Raw genomic sequence first — 5,846 nt, forward strand, 5'->3', positions numbered from 1 at the left:
ACATAGTTTTCTAAGTCATCATCGTCATCCGTTTATTGTTGTAAATATCGTCATCATTATTTTTATTATGAGCATTACTTTTCATCATCATCATCATCATCAACAACATCATCATCATCAACATCATCATCATCATCATCATCATCATCATCACGTGTATGTATATACTTAGTGTAATGCCAAATAATAAACCAAAGAAAACCTTGGAATATTCTTTATCTAGTACAAACAAACCCGGGGTCTTTATTTAAAAACAGTATAATTAAACTGTCTGTGATATAAACCATAGTATATTAATTTGACAGGTATTGTTCATTAAATCCCATTAAACACATGTTCGCCTGCTATCATAGTCATAAACTATTATTTTTTGATCTTAATTTTGATCGTCTATTTAGTTATTTATCAAATACTTTTAACCTCAACAATAAGGCGTTTAAATAATTTTGAGATGGAAACAAAAAATTGGCGGGAAAGAAAAACGCGACATAAATTTTGACAGGATAATTTGGCAAAACTACCGAGGTCATGTACGGTCATTTATTATTTTACAATTTGTTATCTTTACACGTGTGATTTTCATGCAGGCTATATGGCAGATAGGAATAAAGATAAAAAGAAATCTTGGCTTAAAATATAAATAATTTAAAATAAATTTTTCGAAAAAAAAATAATTTTTCAAAAACACAAATCATTACGACAATGTTTAGGTTTTATTATTTTTAGCTCTGTTCAATCCTAAAAGGGGCCAATTGAAATGATATAAGCAAATTAAAGTGTGACTATCACAAGGATGCTAAAGACTAAATTTGAAGTAAATTTCAGAAGAGATGAATGTTGACACATGACAACGGACGAGGCGCCCTTCTTTGATACTAATAGCTCACCCTGAACCTTCGGTTCTGGTGAGCTAAAAGTTATGACAGAACAGAACTAAATAGTTATCATGGCACAAACATGCTCATCGCCAATACGTTGTTTCAATTACAAAACTATTTTGCGAAGAAAAAAACTTCGATTTTTACGGGGAAAAAAAAAATATAAAATAGAACTTTAAATGGTACGAAAGGAAAAGTCAAATAAAATACATTAGGCTTAAAAAAGGACAAATTGTTGAACAAATACTTTGACACGGAAGAAAAATAACAAATACTGCATATTTTAAATGTTTTAATCTATTTTACAGATCTATAAACATCGAGATTACTTTGACTTCTCTTTTACAAAACAAATAAAATAATTGGCTCATTTATCAATTTTTTAAAGGAATTATTATTTTTTAACATTTTTTATTTTATTTCAATAATTTGTAGGGTTTCATGATGCACTGACGTTGTTAAGATCACGTGGTGACTTTCCAGATGCATTGGCGGAGAACCTCAAGTGCCATTTCATGCACAAGCGGGCACCTGACTAAAGCGTCCGACCTCTCGTAAGCAAGTAGGAAAGCTTTTTCTCGCATGAAAGAATTCAAAACCCCTTGACGGGATGTGATCCCATAGCGGTTATGGACAAAAAGATTTGAAGTCAACGATCTTAACCAGTCGGTCAAAGAGACCAGCAATTTTGTTACAACTTACAAAAAAATATATTCCTTAAAAAATTACGTGACTTGTATCAAAAGTGCATATTAATTCACTAAATTGACAAATGGTTTCGAATCAGCAGTTTGTTATATATCAAGAAGTATTTTACATATAATAACCACAAATTACATGTATATGCATTAGATACAGTTTTTGCTTTAAATATCAAGCAATTTGCATATTCAATTATGTAATGTGCAAAAACTGCCCACATGTAAATTGCATAAATTACATGAGGCTTTAATATTACAAGTAATATGCAAAGAATAACCAACAATCTCAAATAATTATTATGAAACAATAATTTGTTTACAATTACAAGAAATGTGACAAGTAATTTGCATATTATTACAAGTAATTTGCATATTATTAACAAGTAATTTCCATATTATTACAAATAATTAGCATATAATTACAAGTAATAATTTATATCTCAACAAATTTATTTAAAAAAGCCAACTTTTTATTTAAACAACACAAAAATACGTGCTAAATGACACAATTTTAACAAAGAGCACAAAAAAACAACAACAAAACAACAAAGTGACAATGTAAAAAAACTTATAAAACTTTTATCACGCGGTAGTAGATAAAAGAAAATGTGATAAAACGGTCAACACATCTCCAAGGATAGGTTCTGGCACTTTTTCGTCCTTGGAGAATGATATATGAAATTGAAATATAAAAAAAAAATAACCTTTAATACTCCCTTTAAATGACTTATTGTTACTGTTAATAAGAAAAGAAATATAATCCTAAGCTAATTAATCATTTTTTCGCCATTTCCCTCAGAGATATAACAGATATTTTTGAAAACATAAATAACATTTTGACCCGATTGGTTGTTTATATCTGGAAAAGAAATAATGAAAATGTATCAACTGTCAGATCATAAATCAAGCGTTATTAAAGCCAAAACGCGCGTACATCGTTGAAGTCTGTTAGATTACAATATGTTACATAACCTCAACGTGACATCAACACCTGTCACATCCATCGGATGTTACACCTGAAGACTCGCCACCTGACCTATTTCAATTTGTGAACAGCAAACAAAAATTGTAAAATAAACAAGAGGCCCAAGTTGGCCTGTATCGCCCACCAGTCATAAGCAGGAAAGAAGATAGAAAATTATGCATTCATAAAATGAGGAGACCATTTTGACCACAAAAGCGCGATCAAAAATAGTTTACAGATGTTTTCTAGGCAATGCTGAAAAACAAATATCGTAGCTTTGGGCCTTTTAGTTTAGTGAGAGTTACATGATTGAAAATGTTAGATGAATTTATTTAACCAAAAATATAAAACAGGACTACCTCATTTTTACCAAAGGGCAATATGACGTTTGTATAGATTCAGTATTAAATACCACGATGTACTTATAAAATATAAAAGCACGCGCCATTTTAGTGTCAGGCAGAAGTTTACATAAACATCTTCTTTACTTTATTATATAGCTTTAAATGAAATATTGATGAAATAAAATGCATATTTTCATTTTCTGTATTTTCACTGTAAAAATATGTTTCACTGCAGTGAAACATATTTTCTGTATTCTCACTAGTGTCTTGCTGGACTACTTTATTCTAAATTCAGCCAATACACAAAAAATAGAAGGAAAGCTTTCAAATTGTAATGAAAAATGTATATAATAAACAGAAATTTCAAGTTTATACCACAGCTACCGCCACTCATGAAATATTTATTTTCATACCACTCAGTGAAATAAATCCTGTATTTATAGAAAAAAACTTGAATATCCTCTATTTATTTATATGTTTTATGAACTGTGACAGATGGCTTATTTGCCATGAATTACATCATAACAACTTATTTATTATATCTGTTACTATTTAACCTTAGGCTCTTAACAAAAAATACAATGTCAGAAATAATTTGATTATAGTGTGTTTTTATATCTAACGAACATCATTAATACAAACAAAAAACAAACAAAAAACAAACAAACAAACAAGATGACGTCACATCAAAATAGTAATTTATAAGACCCACCAAGACATATTCTTTTTATGTCTATCAAAGAGTATTTGTATACTTCTTGTACTAAAAATTTTTCTCGCTATAAAAATGAAATCTGAAAGATATTTTTTTTCCATAATTACGTCACAGTTTCAAAAATATAGTTGTCGGGTGGGTCTGTAAAGCTTTGAACATACTTGGCGAATAAAATGACCTTTTATTAATACTACATGTATATTATATGCTTGTGGATACAATGTTATATGACGCAGAAAACAGTCTTTTGAATACATGATTAAAAAATTTTATTAACCAAATTTTCAAACCTCTTAAATCTAGCACGCAGTATATAAACTCTCACTTTCATCAAATCCTTTTTGCACGAAAAATACTGACCGTCAGCGGCATGTTTTCAGGTTTAAATGTTAAGCAAGTATCACAATTATCATGGTACTCTCGGTGAATATCGTTCAGTATGAAAAGAGAATTGTAAAAATATCTATCCTAACTACTTTGAAATAGACTATACATTCATTGATAACGTCAGTCGTTGATTGACCGTGCTTTTCCAAAGTTCATTCCCTTTTGGCTGGCTCCCCCTGTGAAACCATACTGTACCCAATTACCGTTTGTCCTGAAAGAAAAAATGGTTGTTCGCTTTTAATAACCGATAGATGTGAAGGACTTTTTTTTAGAAAGAAGCATAATTATCGTGGAGTACTTAGCCGGATTGAAAAGTACGCGCTTTCTGCGCCCTAAAAAGAAGCCCCTCGAAAAATAATAATGTTCATCTGCGCCCAAATAAGTAGTCCCTCGAATAAAGATAATGTTCAAACTAAATAGAATGTGTAACCATAACAAAGTGTGGCCTGTTAGTTACATATGCTTACTATAAATCGCTATTTAACGCACTCGTGAGGGAGCGGTGACCGAGTGGTTAATGTGTCTGCATCTCAACCCAGGAATCATGGGTTCGAGCCATAATCGGATCACGATCATGATTCCTCATATGACACCAGTACTGGTTAGTTCTAGGAGGCGAACTAGACATTGATTTATATAAGTTGCAAGAACTTGTTTCGCAAATCGAGCTAAAATAAAAATGTTTAACTAAACGCAGTCGTGATTGGATTACTACGCACGTAATTCCAAGCAGACATAAAAGTAGTTCATCGCTGGTAACATCATAAATTAGGAACATATAAAATTCTTCATTGTAAACATTTATCACATAACGCCACTAGTTTAACAAAAAAGGATACAATTACATTTCTTAAATAAATATAACCCTCGTATATCAAATATGAAAAACAGAAACACAAAAAGTATCTCTTTTTTCAAAAAGCATCTTACCTGAATCTAAATCTTTAGAAAAAAATGGAACATTATTATCTATCAAAATTGTGTTTTTGAGACCCAAATGAGATTAAACCTGTCAAGTAAATATATATTGTTTCCAAACCTGTCAACAGGAAATGAGGAGAACGATATCAAAAGTAAAATTAGAAATCGGAATGTGAAAGGCCACTTTAAAATATCTACCAAGAAAAACATACAGTAGCATGTACAATGTTATGTTTTTTAGCCAAAGTTGTATGTTATGTTTTTTAGCCAAAGCTGTGAGGATAGGTTTTTTTTTTTTTTTTTTGGGGGGGGGGTGGGGTTGTTGTTGCTTTTTCTAGCATAACATGCGATATGATTTAATCATGTTGCGCCGTATTAAGTTCAAGGGAGGTAACTGAAAGAATGCTTTACAAGGGAGAGCACCAGATCCTGAAGGAGTCGGAAACAAGTTTGTTTCAAAATTTGTAGCAATGCGCGGTGACGGGAATTTTATCATCTAGCTGCCCTCGCGAGAAAGTTAGGTTACATAAAATACTAGTATTTAACTTTGATATAGTGAATATCTTATTTTACAGGGAACATTAAAACACAAAACATTTACCAAAATATGAAATTTGATATTTAATATAATTCTGCACAGTCAATGTAGACTTTTAAACTGTAATGGGTACATAATTCAAGTTTTTTATATCTACACCCCTTTACAACAACAATGAACAATTCCAGATAAAAAACAGGACTAGTCCATTATTCAAATCTGGCATTGTAAAGGTTTAAAAGTATCATTAAAGGTATCCCTTATAATAAACTTGGATGTAAATGAAGTAAAAATAAAGTTACCAGCGTGTAATGTTTGTTCATCAAAGTTTCTAGGATTATGTTGAGATTCTCGGGGTCCTAACGTTGGTCCAGTGTAACCATTCTTCTGTGCCTAAA

At 31.0% G+C, this 5,846-nt stretch overlaps 1 long non-coding RNA gene across 1 annotated transcript; it reads right to left on the reverse strand.

Annotated features, from left to right (window-relative positions):
• Nucleotides 1–1,157: 1,157 nt before the first annotated feature.
• On the reverse strand, nucleotides 1,158–5,842 carry LOC132736595 (uncharacterized). The gene is made up of 2 exons (XR_009626598.1): nucleotides 5,751–5,842; nucleotides 1,158–4,200 (listed from the first exon to the last, which is right to left on the reverse strand). It is a non-coding gene; the product is annotated as an uncharacterized LOC132736595 (long non-coding RNA).
• Between the last annotated feature and the right edge of the window lie 4 nt (nucleotides 5,843–5,846).

This window comes from Ruditapes philippinarum, unplaced genomic scaffold (genome assembly GCF_026571515.1).
Source record: "Ruditapes philippinarum isolate M1 unplaced genomic scaffold, ASM2657151v2 ctg4665_1_1_1_1, whole genome shotgun sequence".
Taxonomy (NCBI): domain Eukaryota; kingdom Metazoa; phylum Mollusca; class Bivalvia; order Venerida; family Veneridae; genus Ruditapes; species Ruditapes philippinarum.